This window comes from Neophocaena asiaeorientalis, unplaced genomic scaffold (genome assembly GCF_003031525.2).
Source record: "Neophocaena asiaeorientalis asiaeorientalis breed wild unplaced genomic scaffold, Neophocaena_asiaeorientalis_V1.1 scaffold604, whole genome shotgun sequence".
Lineage (NCBI taxonomy): Eukaryota > Metazoa > Chordata > Mammalia > Artiodactyla > Phocoenidae > Neophocaena > Neophocaena asiaeorientalis.
This window is the reverse complement of record NW_020172000.1, coordinates 732456-755080: the sequence shown is the minus strand read 5'-3', so window position 1 is coordinate 755080 and position 22625 is coordinate 732456. Positions and strand designations below refer to the sequence as shown.

General features: G+C 36.6%; 1 pseudogene; it reads left to right on the top strand.

Annotated features, from left to right (window-relative positions):
* Positions 1–10233: 10233 nt before the first annotated feature.
* Positions 10234–10360, top strand: LOC112402389 (uncharacterized; annotated as a pseudogene).
* Positions 10361–22625: the final 12265 nt, after the last annotated feature.

The following is a 22625-nucleotide window of genomic DNA, read 5'->3' as shown; positions in this document are numbered from 1 at the left end:
TTGTTTGTTGACTTTTTGCTGATGGCCATTCTGACTGGTGTGAGGTGATACCTCATTGTAGTTTTGATTTTTCATTTCTCTAATAATTAGTGATGTTGAGCATTTTTTCATGTGCTCTTTGGCCATCTGTATGTCCTTTTTGGAGAAATTTCTATTTAGATCTGACCATTTTTTGATTGGATTATTTGGGTTTTTTTGGATATTGAGCTGTATGAGCTGTTTGTTTATTTCAGAGATTAATCCCGTGTCAGTCTGCAAATATTCGTATGCAAATATTTTCTCCCATTCTGTGGGTTTTCTTTTCATTTTGTTTATGGTTTCCTTTGCTGTGCAAAAGCTTTTAAGTTTAATTAGGTGTCATTTGTTTTTCTTTTTTGGTTTTTATTTTCATTACTTTAGGCAGTGGATTGAAAAGGATCTTGTTGTGATTTATGTCAGAGAGTGTTCTACTTATGTTTTCTTCTAAGTGTTTTGTAGTATCCAGCCTTACATATAGGTCTGTAATCCATTTTGAATTTATTTTTGTGTATGGTGTTAGGGAGTTCTCTAATTTCATTCTTTTATGTGTAGCTGTCCAGTTTTTCCAGCACCACTTATTGAAGAGACTGTCTTTTCTCCATTGTATATAGACGTACTTTGTGTGTGTGTGTGTGTGTGTGTGTGTGTGTGTGTGTGTATTGCAGTTATTTTCTTGTTGTTGAGAACTGTCAATTTTGAATAGTATAGTGTGACAACTCTGGATATGGAACCCCCCAGCTTTGTTGTCATTACTGTTTGTTGTTGCTGTTGTACCTTGTTGTTGTTTAGTAACTTTCCTGAACTAATTCAATAAAGCCTGTATTCTTTTTCAAGTGTGGCAACTGAAATCTCTGCTTGGTTAGCTTAATAGTCAGTAAAGATTAAGATTGGACAGGTATTTAATTAATTCTTTGGAATCAATAATTTTCCCAGTTTTTGCCAGGAGATTTTGTGTGTGTGTTGGGGCACACCAATGATCAGGCAGGCAGTTGGCAGTCCCAACTTTATCCTTCACTGCCTGATTGTGCATAACCTCAAGGTTAGCCATATGTGAGTGCTTAGTGCCTTCTCAGTTCTTTCCTGAGCATACACACAGCCTTTCATATGTACACGGACTTCTTGATTCCCAAGAATTTGTTTAAACTTTTCAACACCCTTATAAACATAATCCCTATCTTTTCTTTTTAAGATTTTTGGTTAGCTTGTTGATTGCTCCAATTGTTATCAGCACCACAGGCAGCTGTGAAATTAAACAATCACCACTGGTTGTCTTTCACAGACATTCCCAGGAAAAAATCTGCTTTCTACTGGGTGACCTCTGGGTCAGGTCAAATAAAGAAAAGCCTTGTGAGTGAGATTTTTCAGTGAATTGCCAGACAGATCCAATCATATCAACTAACTGGGAATTGTCCTTTGGAGGAGGTCCTACCCTATTCTGCCCCCTCCAGTGGCTACTAGACTGCTGGTTTTCACCATGATTGTGGAGTAATGGTTTTCAAGGCTACCTCAGGGCTGAGAAGAGGGGGACAGGAGTAGAGCAGGTTAAGACACCTAAAGATTCCCTATTTTTAGTGAAGTTTAGCTTCTTCTCTTGAATAAACACTCCCTGGATTTTTGCAAGGCTTTTGTTAATTTCCTAAGCTATTGAAAATGTTGATTTTGATAGTTTTTTTTGCAGATATTCTTATTTTTCTAAGGAGAGCATTATTAGGGGTCCTTACTGTGCCATTCCTGCTGCCATCACTCCTATTTCTTGGTTTCATTTATTTATTTATTTATTTATGTGCAGTTGATTTACAATATTATATGTTGATTTCTAATTCAATATGTTTGCAGTCATAGAACTTACTCTTTATGATTTTGATTCTTCTAAATAGCATCTTTGGCAATGTTATTTCTCTCAAAGTGTACTTTGTCTGATATTCACCTGGCACACTAGCTTTCTTATTGTTAATGTTTCATACTGTGACATTTTCCACCCTTTTACTCTCATCCTATCTGTGTCTTTATATTTAAAGGTGTTTCTATAAACTCCATATAGTTATGGTCTACTTTTATAGTGATTCTCATGATCACTTTTTAATTACAGTGTTTAATTCATTTATACTTAATGTAATCATCTGTGTTTCAGTCTATTACCCTGGTATTTATTTTTATTTAATCTGTCTATTCTTCTTTCTCTTTCCTTTCTTATCTTCCTTCTTTAGCATTTCCCATGTATTTAAATAACATATTATTTTACCTTCTCTATTTACTTAATTTTATGATTTCATATTATTTTACTGGTTGTTAGAGAAATTACAATATCTCTCTTGAACTTACTACAAGATACCTTCAAATAATTTTATGCCATTTTATGAAAAATGAAGTACCTTACAACAGGATAATTCCATTTAGAACTTCCTTCCCTTTGTGTCATCAGAGCCATGTATTTTGCTAATTTATTTTATTTATTTATGTTATTTTAATAAACCCTTAATAAATAGTTGCTTTTTCATTTTGAGTTAATAATCTTTTTAAAAATGTAATACAGGGGCTTCCCTGGTGGCGCAGTGGTTGAGTCTGCCTGCCGATGCGGGGGACACGGGTTCGTGCCCCAGTCTGGGAAGATCCCACATGCCGTGGAGCAGCTGGGCCCATGAGCCATGGCCACTGAGCCTGCGTGTCCGGAGCCTGTGCTCCGCAATGGGAGAGACCACAGCAGTGAGAGGCCCACGAACAGCCAAAAAAAAAAAAAAAAAAAAAAAATGTAACACACACGTATATAATATGGAAAACAATTAAAATTTTTTTGTTATTACTCACCTGTTAACCCTTTTCTTCTGTTTTTCATTCCTTCCTGCAGATCTGGATTTTCATCAGGTTTCATTTTCATTTAGCCTGAAGAGCTATTTTTCAGAATTTATTTTATTGTATGTCTGGGAAAGATGAATTAACTCAGCTTTCATCTGTCTAAAATATATTTAATTTGCTGTCATATGTGAAGTACATTTTTGCTGAATATAGAATTCTTGATTGGCAGCTTTTTTCCCTTAGGACTTTACAAAGACATTGCTCTATTTTGTTCTGTGCTTGGTCATTTGTATCAATAAGTCAGCCAGCATTCTTGTCATTATATCCTTTTATATAATTTGTCTTTTTTCCCCACTCTGATGGCTGTTAAGAACTTTTTAATCTTTGGTTTTAAGTAGTCTAGCTGTGAAGTGCTTTAAGTGTGGGCTCCTTTTATGAATTTAGCTGAGATTCTTAGTTTTGTGGTTTGATACGATTTATCATTTTAATTTATCATTATCAATTTAAAACCTTTTTAGCTGTTTTCTCTTCAAATATTTCTCCTGCCTTATGCTCTCTCTACTTCTTTCTGGGGCTCTAATTACACATACGTTATAACATCCCACAGATCCCATTTGCTTGGCTTGCTTTTGTTTCACCTTTCTTAAAATTCAATAATATTTTTCTCTGTTGTGTTCAGCCTACTGTTTGGTCCATCAAATTTATTTTTCATCTCTGATGTGGTCACTTTCACTCAATATTCCTATTTGCTTTTATTATTTTCTTTTATATTTTGTTTACAATTTCCATTTTTCTAATGAAATTCCTCCTCTGTTAATGCTTGTTGTCTACCTCTTCCACTAGATCCTTTAACATAATGTTTATTTTAGAGGTGCCTTTTGTTAATTTCAAAACCTTAGCCATATTTTGATCTGATTCTTTTAACTATTTTGGCTTTGTTTCAGTAGATTCCTCTTACTAGTGGATTTAATTGTTTTCGGGCTGGGGCTATGTTTTTCTCCACAGAATTGCTGGAAATCTGAGTAATGGTGTGACTCTTGTGTTCTCTTAATGCTTTACAGCTTTGCTGACAGTATTTTGGGTCAATGGGAAGTTCTCTTTTCTTTACAGTACTCTCCCTTGCATTCAGCACTATAGGGGATCTCACTCTAGCTGATCTGCTGTCAGCTTTCAGGCAGCCAGTACAGTGCACTCTATGAAGACCAGAGTGTACCAGCAAAGTTTATCTCAACAACCTGGCCTTGCCCCTGCCTTTAGCATACTTTTTCCTTGCTATCAGTGAAGGCCTATGGCAAAGAGTTGGTGGGTGGGTACGTTGCTACTTGTAAGACATGCTGATCTATCAGTCTGCCTGTGTTTTGCCATTAAAATTTTTAAAAACTCTTGCTGAATTCTCCTTACCAGTCTATGTCTGAATCTGTTTGCCTTCTCCTGCCTGCTAAGGATAAAAGTAGCTATGGTTTTTTTTCTCTACTTGGAAGTACTTATCACTTTCTGAAGATTATTGAGTTCAGTTTTATTTGTATTCTCAGCTCTCTAATGAATTTCAAAGTTACGATTTCAGAGCTTACTTGCTTTTTCCCCATTTTTAAGGTAGGAATCATGGCTTTTGGCAGTTTTCTAGAGTGTAAGTGTAAATCCAATATATTTTAATAAGGGATTTATTAAATTTACTTGAATTTATAAATATATTAAATTTATTATTTATTGTTTCTCTAACTTGTGAAGTCTGTGGCATCTGTAAAAACCACATATGGTGTAAACCCAAGGATTACACTAGGCAGACCTACTCTCAAGCCCAGCCTCATATATTTTAATTTATTTCCTAGATAGTGAATAAAGTGCAGTATGCTAAGTGAATTATTCATAATCTTCACATAACTCCAAAATTATGGTTAAATGCATTAAAAGTTTTGTTAAAATTCCAACTTTCTGGGCTTCCCTGGTGGTGCAGTTGTTGAGAGTCCACCTGTCGATGCAGGGGACACGGGTTCGTGCCCCGGTCCAGGAAGATCTCACATGCCGCGGAGTGGCTGGGCCCATGAACCATGGCCGCTGAGCCTGCGCATCTGGAGCCTGTGCTCCGCAAAGTGAGAGGCCACAACAGTGAGAGGCTCACGTAATGCCAAAGAAACAGACAAACAAACAAACAAAAATTCCAACTTTCTAAATTGATGTCAGAGCTTTGCCATTACAGTGAATTTTGAATGAGATTCAGCTATAACTACTCTCAAAAATTTAGTCACAAATGCCAGCTGTGTCCTCCAAAGTAGAATTTTGTGATGTGAGTGGAATCATATCTCTTTTCTCACTGTGAGAGGCAACAGGATGGCAGAGCTTGAATTAATCATCCTACAAAGAGAAAAAACAGATTGCAATTTTTTCCTAAGAAGCTCCTTATAGCTAATTATCAGTGTGTCTATGAAACAAATCTGTTATTCTTTTATTTTTAATTTAACATTTGTAAATGAATAAATACCTGTCTTTTGTTTTAGTTTGCAAAACTAAATTGTTTGCAAAACTTTAGGAGAAAACTAGCAGAGATCGCATTGTCTACTGAACATACAGTGCTAATTTCTGCCTCTCTGTTTATTCACATCTTACCTGTCACTCAAGATTCAGTTGACCCTACCCCATATGGACTTCTTTATCACTAGTGAACTACTCAAACGTGTATCACTAATTATTTCATGTGGCATATTTTCACACTCCAAAAATATTTCTTCCTTGAAAATGGAGACCTTATGATTTTTTTAATCTGGCCCAGCCACCCATCTTTGTACACATGTACACATGCACAAACACACACGCACATACACACACACACAACACACACACATAACTCAAATGCTTACTTATTTTACATGCCAGATTCTCATATTTAAGGTATAAGAATTTATGAGAGTAGGAGCTTCAAGATGGCAGAAGAGTAAGATGTGGAGATCACCTTCCTCCCCACAAATACATCAGAAATATGTCTACATGTGGAACAACTACAGAACACCTACTGAACACTGGCAGAAGACCTCAGAACTCCCAAAAGTCAAGAAACTCCCCATGTACCTGGGTAGGGAAAAAGAAAAAACAGAGACAAAAGAATAGGGATGGGACCTGCACCAGTGGGAGGGAGCTGTGAAGGAGGAAAGATTTCCACACACTAGGAAGCTCTTTCGCAGGTGGAGACTGCAGGTGGCGGACGGGGGAAGCTTTGGAGCCATGATGGAGAGTGCAGCAACAGGGGTGTGGAGGGCAAAGTGGAGAGATTCCAGCACAGAGGATTGGTGCCAACCAGCACTCACCAGCCTGAGAGTCTTGTCTGCTCACCCGTCAGGGTGGGCGGGGGCTGGGAGCTGAGGCTCAGGCTTCAGAGGTCAGATCCCAGGGAGAGGACTGGGGTTAGCTGCATGGACACAGCCTGAAGGGGGCTAGTGTGCCACAGCTAGCTGAAAGTGGGTCCTGGAAAAGGTCTGCAGCTGCCGAAGAGGCAAGAGACTTTTTCTTGCCTCTTTGTTTCCTGGTACACGAGGAGAGGGGATTAAGAGCACTGCTTAAAGGAGCTCCAGAGATGGGTGCAAGCCGTGGCTATCAGCGTGGCCTAGAGACGGGCAGAGACGGGCATGAGACGCTAAGGCTGCTACTGCAGCAACCAAGAAGCTCCTTTAACCTCCTCCTCTCTGAGTGAAGAACACATGCCCTCAGGCAACCTATACACAGAGGCAGGGCCATATCCAAATCTGAACCCCAGGAGCTGTGCAAACAAAGAAGAGAAAGGGAAATTTGTCTCAGCAGCCTCAGGAGCAGTGGATTAAATCTCCACAATCAACTTGATGTACCCTGCATCTGTGGAATACCTGAATAGAAAACCAATCATCCCAAATTGAGGAGGTGGACTTTGAGAGCAACAATATATATATATTTTTTTTCCTTTTTCTCTTTTTGTGAGTGTGTATGTGTATGCTTCTGTGTGTGATTTTTTCTGTATAGCTTTGCTTTCACCATTTTTCCCAGGGTTCTGTCTGTCCATTTTTGTTTTGTTTTGTTTAGTTTAGTTTGGTATAGTTTTAGCACTTGTTATCATTGGTGGATTTGTTTTTTGGTTTTGTTGCTCTCTTCTTTCTTTTTTTTATTTTATTACTAAAATTTTTTTTAACAATTATGTTTTACTTTTTATTTTAATAACTTTATTTTATTTTATCTTCTTTCTTGCTTTCTTTTTTTTTTCTCCCTTGTATTCTGACCCGTGTGAATGACAGGCTCTTGGTGTTCCAGTCATACATCAGGACTGTGCTTCTGAGGTGGGAGAGCCAAGTTCACGACACAGGTCCACAAGAAACCTCCCAGCTCCACATAATATTGAATGGTGAAAGTCTCCAAGAGATCGCCATCTCAACACCAAGACACAGCCCCACTCAAGAACCAGCAAGCTACAATGCTGGACACCCTATACCAGACCACTAGCAAGACAGGAACACAACCCCATCCATTAGCACAGAGGCTGCCTAAAAACATAATAAGGCCACAGACACTGCAAAACACACAACCAGACATAGACCTGCCTATGAGAAAGACAAGATCCAGCCTCACCCCCCAGAACACAGACACAAGTCCCCTCCACCAGGAAGCCTACACAACCCACTGAACCATGCTTAGCCACTGGGGACAGACACCAAAAACAGTGGGAACTACACACCTGCAGCCCGCGAAAAGGAGACTGCAAACACAGTAAGTTAAGCAAAATGAAAAGACAGAGAAACACACAGCAGATGAAGGAGCAAGGCAAAAACCCATCAGACCTAAAAAATGAGGAAATAGGCAGACTACCTGAAAAAGAATTCAGAATAATTATAGTAAAGATGATCTTAAACCTTGGAAATAGAATGGAGAAAATACAAGAAACGTTTAACAAGTAGCTAGAAGAACTAAAGAGCAAACAAACAGTGATGAACAACAAAATAAATGAAATGAAAAATTCTCTAGAAGGGATCAGTAGCAGAATAACTGAGGCACAAGAGCGGATACTGGACCTGGAAGACAAAACAGTGGAAATAACTACTACAGAACAGAATAAAGAAAAAAAGAATGAAAAGAATTGAGGACAGTCTCAGAGACTTCTGGAACAACATTAAATGCAGCAACATCCGAAATATAAGGGTCCCAGAAGAAGAAGAGAAAAAGAAAAGAACTGAGAAAATATTTGAAAAGATTATAGTTGAAAACTTCCCTAATATGGGAAAGGAAATAGTTAATCAAGTCCAGGAAACACAGAGAGTCCCATAGAAGATAAATCCAAGGAGAAACACACCAGGACACATATTAATCAAACTATCAAAAATTAAATACAAAGAACATATATTAAAAGCAGCAAGGGAAAAACAAGAAGTAACACACAAGGGAATCCCCATAAGGTTAACAGCTGATCTTTCATCAGAAACTCTGCAAGCCAGAAGGGAGTGGCAGGACATATTTAAAGTGATGAAGGGGAAAAACCTACAACCAAGATTACTCTACCCAGCAAGGATCTCATTCAGATTTCATGGAGAAATTAAAACCTTTACAGAAAAGCAAAAGCTAAGAGACTTCAGCACCACCAAGCCAGCTTTGCAACAAATGCTAAAGGAACTTCTCTATGCAGGAAGTACAAGAGAAGGACAAGACCTACAATAACAAACCCAAGACAATTAAGAAAATGGTGATAGGAACATACATATCGATAATTATCTTAAATGTAAATGGATTGAATGCTCCAACCAAAAGATGTAGCCTGGCTTAATGGATACAAAAACAAGATCCATATATATGCTGTCTACAAGAGACCCACTTCAGACCTAGGGACATATGCAGACTAAAAGGGAGGGCATGGAAAATGATATTCCATGCTAATTGAAACTAGATCAGAAATAAATGAAAAAGAAATGAAGGAAACGACAGCAAAGATCAATAAAACTAAAAGCTGGTTCATTGAGAAGATAAACAAAATTGATAAACCATTAGCCAGACTCATCATGAAAAAAAGGGAGAACACTCAAATCAATAGAATTAGAAATGAAATAGGAGAAGTAACAACTGACACTGGAGAAATAAAAATGATCATGAGAGATTACTACAAGCAACTATATACCAGTAAACCGGACAACTTGGAAGAAATGGACAAATTCTTAGAAATGCACAACCTTCCAAGACTGAACCAGGAAGAAATCGAAAATATGAAGAGACCAATCACAAGCACTGAAATTGAAACTGTGATAAAAATCTTCCAACAAACAAAAGCCCAGGACCAGATGGCTTCACAGGCAAATTCTACCAAACATTTAGAGAAGAGCTAACACCTATCCTTCTCAATCTCTTCCAAAGTATAGCAGAGGGAGGAACACTCCGAAACTTATTTAACGAGGCCACCATCACACTGATACCAAAACCATACAAAGATGTCACAAAGAAAAGCTACAGGCCAATATCGCTGATGAATGTAGATGCAAAATCCTCAACAAAATACTAACAAACAGAATCCAACAGCACATTAAAAAGGATCATACACCATGACCAAGTGAGGTTTATCCCAGGAATGCAAGGATTCTACAGTGTACACAAATCAATCAATGTGATACCCCATATTAAAAAATTGAAGAAGAAAATGATATGCTCATCTCAATAGATGCAGGGAAAGCTTTTGGCAAAATTCCACACCCATTTATGATAAAAACCTTCCATAAAGTAGGCATAGAAGGAACTTTCCTCAACATAATAAAGGTCATATATGACAAACTCACAGCCAACATCGTTCTCACTGGTGAAAAACTGAAACCATAAGTGACACTCTAGACTCCAGTACAGCTACCTTGGAGACATCTGTGACTGTCCCAAAGGAGACTGAGCATGAGTGTACTGCTGGACCATCAGAGACAAATTGCAGAAAAGACATACACATGCTCAAAGTATTAATAAATTACCATCAGCAGGATTTGTTGACCATTTGAGTCCCTGTCAACTCTTAGAAGTTCAGTCGTGTTAAACATGTTGGATTGATTAGCACTGCTTCTACTCAAGAACACGCCATCCTTTTTTTTTTTTTAATTTAATAATGTGACTGTTCACCCTCTTGTCTAGGTAACAAGGTAATTTTCAAGGATTATATTGTATTACAGTTGCTTTTTTGTACATAGTCAGAATGTGTTTCTTCAAATGTCAGAAGAAGGTTAGTAGAGATGTTTGTCATGGCACAAGAAATTTCATCAAGTGAAACTAGGCAAGCCAGATTTCTTAAAAGTTGGAAGCTACACAGTTAATTCAGTTAATTCAGGTCATCAAAGGTTGTACAAAAGTGATGAAAATAATAAACTGCTATATTAAAACGTCCATTCACATTTTTTTTCTGATTCAAGTGGTTTGTACATCAACTTTTTTTTCTGAATAAACTTTTAATATATCTTTGTGCAGTGGCAATATCACAGCTCATGAAGTTTATCTGAGGCACAATTATTGCTGATTGAAATGTTTAGAGTAATGATTTTTCCCACATAATGTTAATTATTTTTATAATATAATTACGCATTTTGGTTTAGAAATTTTAATGAATATTTGAAGGAGAGATGTGATTTGGAAGTTCATTAGCTATGTGGTTTTCAAGGCCTGTTCAGAGGAGGTAGAGACTGAACACATAGTTGAAAGAACACTAGTCTTGGAGAAAGGTCATGTGGACTCTATCACCTGGGATCTGTTTTTCCTAGGCTTCCTCCACTAAATCTTTCTAGGATGCCATTTTCTCATCTGACAGATGGAGAAAATAATACCTATCCTATATTTTTCATGGACTTAGATTTTCAGAGAGAGTTACAATTTCAAATATTCTAACACTTTGACAGGACATTCGTCTTAATTTCTGGCTCACAAAGCCCAGTCACATCAAGTGTTGTTGCATAACTAAGGTCGTAGGGAACTAGAAGCTACAATTCAACCTGGCTTTTATGTCTTTCATTTTATGTGCAGTTATTATACTCTTTGTCTTTATGGCTTTTAGGCTCAAGATAAAAGCTCCTGAAGCATGAGAGTTGAAAAAGCAGTCATTCACATCTCCTAGTAACCTTCATTTTGTCATTCCTTTTGCAGTTTTCCTGAGAAATATGACAGTTTTCAACTCTCACAGAGACCGAAAGGATGATTGAGGTAATCACAGTCTTATAAATTTTTGAGTTTGAAAGATCAGTCCTTTGCTTTCAGGTGAGAAAAAAGAAGTCCTGACACAATTCATTTATAACAGTCCATCCTGTGTCCTTTGTGGAAGAAGAAGAATCAGTAGAAGAAAATGGAGTGGAGAATTATTGGCAGAGATTGCCAAGGGATAGGAAAAGTGGCCAGCTGGTCAGTGTTAGGGTTTGCACAGGTACACTAGAGAAAAACAGAAAAGTATCTCCCATGGATATACAGAATCTGGAAACAGGAAGCGAACAAAGGAACTGGGGTTCACATGAAGTATTAAGGGGAACTAGATAAAGGCCTGTTTGGAAAGGCAATGATACAACTACAAGCTACTAATTTAAGAAAGAAAAATCCCATTGAAATATAACGCAACAGGCTTTAATCTCTAGGAATGCATTTCTGAAACATAACTGGACATCAAAACAATTCTTATCCCAACAAAACTTCCTCAGTTTCAGTGGCTGCAAAACTTCATAGGCTTCAATAGCTGCAGTATAGCAATAGCTATGTTAGAATGAGGTGAAGCAGGGCAATTAAAAGTAAGGAATGAGTAGAGTCAAGTGGGGGCTGAAAGAAATATATTGTGTCATTGAGGACTACTCTTAAAAAATTAGGACTAACTATAAATGCAGGGAAATTATGCTGGTGATGTACAGAGGTAAGTAGAAGTTTCTCATCTGCAAAAAGCGTCCTTCTGACTAGGAAAATTTCTTTGTGGTGGTAACATTACCAAATGGTATTTTTATATATGCCAGTGTACCTATGGCAATGAAGATGTGGTAGTTCATCAATTACTTGATTATGATTTTCTTTTATTTCTTATCAGCTGGGTGATCATTTATTTATTCAACACATATTTATTGAGTCATATATTTGGTATAATATAAAAATACAGATGAATATGACACAGTCACTTGCCATTGAACTTTTCATCCATATACACATAATTTTATGTACACATATAAAATTGAAGTTCACTTATGAGACATTTTATCTTTGAAAACAGATAAAGAAAAAACCAAGATGACTAAGTTAAAAATAATCAGGAAGCTGTCTTTGACACTTTTGTCAGATAGTTATCTTGGAAACTCTGTATTTCAAAAAGTCATATTACTTTTTCTATCTCTGTGGAAGATAGAGAGAGTGCTTTATATGATTTTCCATAAAAATTCAAAGTTTACTCTGGCTATGATTTGTTGTATGAATCTCTTAGGTACAAATACTTTGCTCTTTGTAATAATGGTTGTTTACCTTGCTGTAAGCAAAAAGATCTGCTTGAATGTTTTTTCATTGATTTTGTTTTTCTACACACCTTCCATTTGTAATGAATCATAATGCTTATGTTGTACCAAAATGGACAGCATTGGCAATCTGATTTATATACACTAGACTATTTCTATTGACAAAACAAATAGGACAATAGAACCAGAATGCTAGAAGGAAATTCAAAATGTTATCAATTTACTTGAACTACAGTCCATACCTATTCAAAAAATGGATAAATCTCTAACCATTTTAAGATTATTCAATAAAAAATTTCCTACAATTCCCTTTTGTTATATTTGCCTAACATTTGTTGCTGACTTCGTCAATTATATAACTAAGTAAAACACGCAACCCCAAATGTTTTTCTCTCATATTGTAATGGTATGTGTTTAAGTAAATGGGATAAAGTAGAGTGCTAACAGGCAGCATTTCCACATTGTTGAAGATGACTTTAGAGTTTGCAACTGTAAAGAGATTCAACCTTCTCCCTGAACAAGCTGGGGTCAATGTACTTTTTACTTAATAACCATCAGTTAGCATCAAGAGATCATGCTGAAACAACAGCAACTCAATAAGATTCTTCTGCCAAGCCACTATGGCAGAGTCATCATAATCACATTTATCTAGTGCAGGATAAAGAACACCAAGATCAAACCACAAAGCAAAAAGTGTAATCAGAAACTGGACCAAAATGCCAGGTTATTGAAAAGAAAATTTAGAAATCAAGGTATAGTAAGCAGGAAGTAAGGATATTAGATGCACATTCCCAAATTGAAGTTAAGACAGGTAAGAATCTTAAGCTGGGAGGAAAAAGAATTAGAGAAGCAGATTGTCAACAGAAAATGAGGTCTGAAAATGTGCAGGTAGTGGTGGTTTTGATGAAGCCAGCGTTATTTCCTCTATCTTGACCTTGCATTTCAGATTAACCTCAATGTACTCCTCAGCATACTAGCCATCTTCCCTTCAGAATTCAGGTAGAGTCCAAAGTGGTAAAACCTCCTGCTTGCCTGATCAAAGAATTGGCAAGCTAAACCATGTGACACACATACGTTTGCAATCACCTAATTTGGTGAAATATAAAGTTTAGTATGATTTGGCACTGGTATCTAGACATAACCAAGTCTATTTCTATGCTATGTCAAACAGAAGGAGAATAATTATTTGAAGTGAATTAATTCCTGGGAGTTCTTCTAACTATCCGTATTTTGGGGATTATGTAATCTAGGTACCTGAATTGTATCCTGAGGCCTATAATCAGTAAATCAAATACAGTTTAGCATATAAGAGTACTGAGAGGGCTTCCCTGGTGGCGCAGTGGTTGAGAGTCCGCTTGCTGATGCAGAGGACACGGATTCGTGCCCCGGTCCAGGAAGATCCCACATGCCGTGGGGAGGCTAGGCCCGTGAGCCATGGCTGCTGAGCCTGTGCGTCCGGAGCCTGTGCTCCGCAATGGGAGAGGTCACAGCAGTGAGAGGCCCGCGTACTGCCATAAAAAAAAAAATAATAGAGTACTGAGAATTGAAAATGTTTCTATCAGTATTCAGAGAGGTGATACTTAGGCCCTTTCTAAGTTGATATCAGAAATGTTAAAAAGGAAAATTCAGTCAATCAGTTCATTAAAGATTCACACCCGAAGGTTACATGTTGACACTTGAACCTTAAAGATACATAATCTTTTTGCTGAATATTGACTTTTGTCTTTAAAATGGAATTTAACTTCCAAAGAAAGATTAAGATATTCAGGGGCTTATTATTTCTAAAAATTTTAAATAAATGTGTTTTTATCACAAGAATGCCAGTATATACATAAATAAATGGTGATGTGTTTTCCTTCTATTGAGGGTTAAACCAGTATTTTATTAATATAACTTTTGGGGTTAATGGATACACACGAATTTTGTTTGGTAAAAGTTGAGGCAAAGGTATATGAGTTTTGAATGTCACCTTAATCTGTCATTTTTTGACTCTTAATCTTATTTATTCATCTGAAAATTTTTTGTCTACTGAGGCAGTTTAGTATACTATAAAAATAAAACTGAGCCAGGTGGTCTGTGTTCTGTTTTTATATTCCCCCACCTATTAGCATTGTGACTCTGGATAAGTCAGAGCTTCAGTTTACTCATTTATTAAATTGGAATAATAATTAAAAAGTGTCAATTTGTGTGTCAAATGGAGATGATAATAATAATAGAAAGTTTTTTTTTCAAATTTTAAGTGATAGTATTGTTGCTATTTTATTCTTAGGAGTTTAAAGTGAAGATTTTCCTTCTTTTACTAATATGTTGGTAATATGGCAATTATTGACTGAGAGAGGAGAATTAATTACTAGAGACTAGTGTATCATGTCAGTTTCTATACAATACATATAATTGCATAGACAAGTAAGTAATGTAATATTGCAAAGTATTTGCTGGACTACCTAGATACTAGATGAAAATACAACTTAAGTGGGTCTATAACTGGTTGAATTCTAGATCTAAAGAAAGCCAATTAAAGAATTGGTATTAACTTGGAGAAAGAGGTTTCTTTTAAGATAACTCTATTATTGGTTCTGTCCCATGCAGTTTTTATTAATGATTTGGATGGGGATGTTCATGACATGATAATAAAATATGTGGACAGATAACTCAGATTCAGGATCTCTAGAGGTCATGAGCATCTAGAAAAACTGGCTGAAACTATAAAAATGAAATTTGGAAAAGATCTTCAATTTGTTTCTCAGTCATAGCTGTTTAAGTATAGGATGAGTATGACATAGCTAAAGCGTAGCTGGCATGAAAAGGTTTGGGTGTTTGAACTGACTATAGATACTGAGTAATGAGGTACGTTAGGAGAGCTAATATGAAGAACCTAAGAACATCAGAGTTCCTTGAAGTCTAGGAACACTTAGGGGAATAGTGTAGTAGGGTTACCTTTCCACTGCATAATGTTACAAATGGATGAAGACTAACTCTGCTTCTTTCTGCTATCTTTTCTCTCTCCCGGTATTTCTACACTGGGATTGACAGAAAGACTGGCATAAGACTCAGGAGAAGTTTGAGGGAGACACACCAAGCTTAATGAATGTCAGAAAATATGGTCATTTTTATTATGTGAGAAGTATATAACATATATTAATAAAATTTGTGTTCCTTGTTTGGAACATTAAATCTCATCAGATATGGGATTTTATTATGTAAGCAACTGATGTCTGCTAAAAAACAAAAACAAGTATCAGGCTCATGTAATTCTGAGAAAAAAGATTCTATTGCATCCTCCTCATCTTAAAAGAGGCATTAGTTATTGTTGATTTTACCTTGTCTTCTGTATTAGTCAGGGTTCTCCAGAGAAAACAGAGCCATAAAGCATATGGTTTATTTTAAAGAATTGTAGTGGTACAAGTTCAAAATCCACAGGGTAGGTTGGCAGGCTGGAGACACAGGGAAGAGTTGTAATGAGTCCCAAAGCAGAATTATGCTGGCAGAATTCCTTCCTGAGATGAATTACAATTGAGATGAATGCTAAGAACTATATAGTGCTTTGGAATCATATGACGAAAACACACAGTCTGAATGGTTCAAAAATGACATTTGAGCTATGGTGGATGATTAGAAGTCAACTAGGTAAAAGGAGAACTAACATGTGTTACCACCTGTATTGGGAGGGAGTGTGGTGAATATGAAGGTCTGAGAGAAGGCCAGTGTTGTTAGGAAAGAAAGAATAACAGAGGACATGATTCAGATAAGAATGTAGATTAGGGATGGGTCATAGGAAGTCTTGATAAGCACTTTAAGGAATTTTGCCTTTACCATAAATGTTCAGGTAAACACTAAAGATTTTTAAGCAAGGGAAATGCATCATTAGATTTTTTTTCAAACACCTCATTCTGAGTAGGCTGGAGGGAGAGAAAAATGGATGAGGATTAGACCAGTTAATAAATTATTACTTTTCCGGGCAAGAGAAGATGGAACCACAGACTACAGAGGTAGTGGAAAAGACAGAAATAAGTAGATGTATTGTAGAGATATTTAAGTGGACTCAACGATGGACTCGATATATGGGGTGAGGGAGATAGAGAGTGCTAAACTGAATGGATAGTGATATCATTTGGGGGTATAACAGACACATGAATAGGACTAGGTTGAGGAGAATAAAAGGGAGTATATCATGAATTTGTTTTTATTTTTGAGGTGCCATTGAGACATCTAAACAAGCTATAAACTATATAGCTAGATATACTGGCTTTGAGTACAGAGAAGATATTTGTTCTAGAGAAAAAATTTTGAGTAATAATAATTTTTTCCATAGGTAGAAAAATTTCAACAGTTTTTCTCTCTTTATTTTTTAATTTAATTTAATTTATTTTTTTGGTCCCAGGGAGGTTATATTTGAATGGGTAGACAACCAGGCAATAAATAGGTACATCCTATAATATCAGAGAGTGATAGTGCAGTAAAAAATAAAACCAGTATATACATTTAAAAATATTTTTATTGAAATATAGTTGATTTACAATGCTGTATTATTTTCATGTGTACAGCAAAGTAATTCATATATATATATTATATATAATATATACTTTTTTAGATTCTTTTCCATTATAGCTTATTACAAGATAATAAGTATAGTCCCCTGTGTTATACAGTAGGTCCTTGTTGGTTGTATATTTTATATAGTAGTGTGTATATTTTAATCCTAAAGTCCTAATTTATCCCTACCCCCTTTCCCCTTTGGTAACCAAAAAGTTTCTTTTCTATGTCTGTGAGTCTACTTCTTTTGTAAATAAGTTCATTTGTATCATTTTTTTAGATTCCACATATAAACAATATTGTATGACATTTGTCTTTTTCTGTCTGACTTATTTCATTTAGTATGATATTCTCTAGATCCATCTATGTTGCTGCAAATGATATTATTTCATTCCTTTTTTGTGGCTAAGATTCCAATGTGTATATATACCACATCTTCTTTATCCATTCATCTGTCGATGGACACTTAGGTTGCTTCCATGTCTTGGCTATTTTAAATAGTGCAGCTATGAACATTGAGGTGCATGTATTTCTTGAATTAGAGTTTTCTCTGGATATATGCCCAGTAGTGGGATTGCTGGGTCATATAGTAGCTCTATTTTTAGTTTTTAAGGAACCTCCATACTGTTCTCCATTGTGGCTGCACTAAATTATATTCCCAACAACATTGGAGGGGGGTTCCTTTTCCTCCACACCCACTCCAGGATTTATTATTTTTAGACTTTTTGATGATGGCCATTCTGACTGGTGTGAGATGATACCTCATTGTAGTTTTGATTTGCATTTCTCTAATAATTAATCATGTTGAGCATCTTTTCATGTGCCTTTTGGCCATCTGTATGTCTTCTTTGGAGAAATGTCTATTTAGATCTTCTGCCCATTTTTCGATTGGATTGTTTGGTTTTTTTTGATATTGAGCTGTATGAGCTGTTTGTGTATTTGAGGGGTCAATCCCTTGTCTCTTGCCTCATTTGCAAATATTTTCTCCTATTCTATTGGTTGTCTTTTCATTTTCTTTATGGTTTCCTTTGCTGTGCAAAAGCTTATAAGTTTCATTAGGTCCCATTTGTGGTTTTTTGGTTTGTTTTTATTTCATCACTCTAGGAGACAAATCCAAACAAATTGTTGTGATTTATGTCAAAGAATTTTCTGTGTATGTTTTCCTCTAAGAATTTTGTAGTATCCAGTCTTACATGTAAGTCTTTAATCCATTTGGAGTTTATTTTTGTATATGGTATTAGAGAATGTTCTAATTTCAGCACCACGTGTTGAAGAGACTGTCTTTTCTCCATTGTATATTCTTGCCTCCTTTGTTGTAGACTCATTGACCATATGTGCGTGGGTTTATCTCTGGGCTTTCTATCCTGTTCCATTGATCTATATGTCTGTTTCTGTGCCAGTACCATACTGTTTTGATTACTGTAGCTTTGTAGTATAGTCAAGTCAGGGAGCATGATTCCTCCAGCTCTGTTCTTCTTTCTCAAGATTGCTTTGGCTATTCGGGGTCTTTTGTGTTTCCATACAAATTTTAAAAATTTTAATTGACAATACTACCTAAGGCAATCTATAGTTTCAATGCAATCTCTATCAAATTACCAATGGCATTTTTCACAGAGAAAATACATAATGATAAATAACTATAATGACCTTAGTAAACATTTTAAAGAAATTTATGTTTTATTCACCACAAAGTCATATACATTTGAACAGAGAGTTAGTACCCAGAAATGGCTTACATATTTATTCAGCTACTAACACTCCTTGGTGCATGGGGTCTCAGGACCACAGTGGGAAACCACTGAATAAAAATATGTTCCTCAGAGAGCTTAAAGTTCAAATACATGTCATGAACAAATGAGGAGGCAAGGCCACATGAACTCTGGGTTTTGGGGAAGAGGCCAAAACAAAGGCCATGGGTGAAGTCTCTCCTGAAGAAGAGTGCAACATGTCGGCCTCTAAATGTTATCCTCACTTTCTTCTGCTTGTGCTGGGAAATCTTGTCACACCCCCTCCTCTCCTAGCTGATTAAAATGTATGGACATGATTATAGTCTGATGGACAACCTAACCTTCTAGATACTTTCACTCAATAATCTCAACTTTTCATTAGTTATCTATTTTAGCAGGAGTGGTTTGGGGAAGTCCTGGCAGACTTGACATGGGGAGATCGAATGAGGAAACCAGTCATGTCACATCATATATTCCATTTACAATTCTTGGTCTTCTAAGGCATTTGTAAGCTCTTTATAAAACTGTATACTCTTTCCATCTCCTTCGTTCACTCAACCACTGCTATTGAGTCTACAGAATACAATTCAGGATGACAGACATTTTGGTTAGCCAGTTAGAGCTGGATCTGGAATAGATACAATGTATATGTGTTTAAAATACTTTTGTTCACTGATCAGGCCAAAATTAAGCATGTGTAAGACACTTTTGTGGATTCTGGGAATATAGGCATTGTCTTTGGGCACAAGGAGTCTAGAAAGAGAGATGAATATGTCAAGAAAATAATTGTATGCCTCAGTTACCTCATTAAAAATATATTTATTGAACACCTACTATATGCCAGGCACCATCTTATTCCACAAGGACATAGGTATAGTGATAAGTAAGACAGGCATGGTTCTCATCCTTATAGAGCTTGGAATATAGCACGCTATCCTAGAAGCCTCTTGTGTACTGAGGAGGGTTCTAGAATTAAAGAGCTGTACACATAACAACAGCTAAGCAGTAAATGGCTTTCCTGTTTATTGCCTATGTGTGTGTAACATCTTCCTTACTACTAAAAATATAAATTTGTTGACACATGCATCAATCCATTCCTCTTTCCTGTTAAAGAAGCATCTCTAAAACTACCTCACCATGTAGTGCAGCCTGTTTTTGTTTGTTTGTTTTTTGCGGTATGTGGGCCTCTCACCGCTTCGGCCTCTCCCACTGTGGACCATAGGCTCCGGACACGCAGGCTCAGCGGCTATGGGTCACGGGCCCAGCCGCTCCGCGGCATGTGGGATCCTCCCGGACCGGGGCACGAACCCGTGTCCCATGCATCGGCAGGCGGACCCTCAACCACTGTGCCACCTGGGAAGCCCCAGCCTCTTTTTTTGGAGAAAAAATAGACGCTGTTGCTATCAATGCCTATTGGCAAGGAATAGAAAGTAGAAGGAAAGGAAGGAAATAGCTGTGCTCCTTAGGAGTTATCACCTAATCCTGAGTTTTTATAGGTAATGGTTGATGTGCTTAAGAGAATAGATAAGAACTGTCAGCAGAAGGAGGCTATACTATCTCCCAAACTAAAAGTGTGAATATTATTAATAGGTAAGTGATTTAGCTCCTCTGGGCTTTCAACTCTATTTAGAGTATGATTATTTGGTGCAAAGCAAAACATAATGATTGAAACAGTAAGGTGGGGTTTCTTAAACAATCTACTGATGTATGTTTGAGTTCTTAACTTTGGAATCAGAAGCATTCTAGATGAGATGCATAATACTGAGGGCAAAAAGACAGGGTTAGTAAACCTACGGTATTAGTTAAAATGGCACTTTGTAAAGGTTAAATCATGGTTGAACTACTCATGCCTTATTAATTTGGTGATGTTCTAGACCTATTTGAGGTCCAGTGAAAGCCAGAGTTTTGAGACTGGGACAGCTCAAAACCATTGTGACGTGAATTGATAGATGCTATGAATCAGTCTTTAATTTTACTCTCAAGGCTCATCATAGTGGCAGGCCTCTCTGATGTGGCATGATTTGAATTCAGCTCACCACCAAAAGGCCTCCCAAATACTTTTGACATCCCCAAAATCCTGAAAGGTCAACTTTAGGTGAACTAGCACAATGGGATGTTTTTCTCCTCATTATTAGATGGGAACAAAACCTAGGGGAATGGGAATTTAAATGGGATGGAATGGAGGAAAGAGAAAAATTTTGAGTGGGAAGCAACGTCAAGAGGGATAAAGCAGTTTACAGGGCTATAGTGGGGGGATCTTTGAACAGCATTGTCAAATCATAGAGTGCTAATTGGGAGTGGCTAAAAGGCATCATGAAACGACTTGGTAATGAGAAGGATGGCAACTAGGAACTAGGGTAAAATTTCAGAAATTGTCATATTAAAGTCAAACATCTATGGTTTTGCAGTAGGTACATGATTCAAATTTGTTTTTCTCTGTGTGTTTGAAGGGTTACATTCTTTCCAAGTGGTATCAAGTATATGTAATTTTACCAAAAGTAAGTACACAGCATCTTCTCTCTCTTGACCTTAGGATCTCAGAAAACAAATTTTGTGATAATTGCTGTTTCTCAGGATAGAGGGTAAACATATATCTTGCCAAACACACCCTTGAAAAGATCTTTTAAGGACATTTGTTAGGCAGCCCTGAAGCAATCTTTTCTCCTTAAACTCGGGGACAGAACTGAGGCCATCAAATATTTTATTCTCAGTGTCATTTGGGCATCATGCCTGACCTTCTATTGTAATAATATAAGGACATAGAAAATAATCACCATTTTAAGCCATGGAATACATGAGTTTATCCCTATAATACTTCTATTTCATTGCTTTTTCTGGTAAATATCATACTTTAGATCTGGTGACATTTTCTTTGCATGTTGCTTCTCCAGAATATATAGTGCATTTTTAAAGAATGCCTGGATTGAAAATTCTTTCATTGATAAGAGATAGTAAGCAGTGTATTACAGGGTACAACAATTCTATAGTGTGCCCATTGTGGTGAATGTAATAAAGAAGGATTTTGTAAAGCTATTGATATCTAATTATGCTTCATCAGAGCTGCCACACAGCTCTGGCACTTATCCTGAAAAGCCAGCTAAACAGTTACAAATGCCAAGAAAATTAAAGCCTTCTGTCTTAGGAACACACACCTGGAGCCCATATGTTGGAAAAATTGGTCTGAGCTTTGTTTATTATAATCAATTACTTTGTAACACTTAAACATGGGATTTAGGAAGGATTCTGAAGCAACTAAGCCAAGCATTTCTCATAAAATTAATTGATAAATATCTTTATGGATTTTTTAAGGAGAAGACAAATTTTACATAAGGGTTTACAAAGCTAGTATTGACAACAGCGTTCCCCCCTCTCTCTCTCTCTCTCTCTCTCTCTCTCTTTCTTCCCCTGTGGGTATCAGAAAGTTTTTATTTTTTTCCAACATTACTGATACTTTTTTTACCCTCAACAATTTTTAAATGTACATTACAGAATTGCTAACTATATGCACATTGTTGTACAGCAGATCTCTAGAACATTTTTTTCTTGCATGACTGAAACCCACTGAACAATAGCTCTCCATTTTCACCTCCCCCCAGCCCCTGGCAACCACCAATCTACTTCCTGTTTCTATGAGTTTGATTATTTTAGATATCTCATATAAGTGGTATTGTGAAGTATTTGTCTTTTGTATTTGGCTTTTTTCACTTAGAATAATGTCTTCAAGGTTCATCCATATTGTAGCATAAGACAGGATTTTCTTCTTTTTTAAGGCTAAATAACATTCCATTGTCTGTATATTCCACATTTCCTATATTCAGTCATCCATTGATGGACATTTAGATTGTTTCCACATCTTGCTATTATGAATAATGCTGCAAATGATCATGGATGTGCAAAAAAATACTATTCAAGATCCTGATTTCAATTCCTTTGGGTATATACCTAGAAGTGGTCTTGCTAGGTCAAATGGTAGTTCTATTTTTAATTTTTTGAAGAAACTCCATACTGTTTTCTGTAGGGGCTGCACTATTTTGCAATCCCACTAACAGTATGCAAGTGTTCCTGTTATTCCACATCCTTCCCAACAATTGTTATTTCCTGTTTTCTTTTTTTTTTTTTT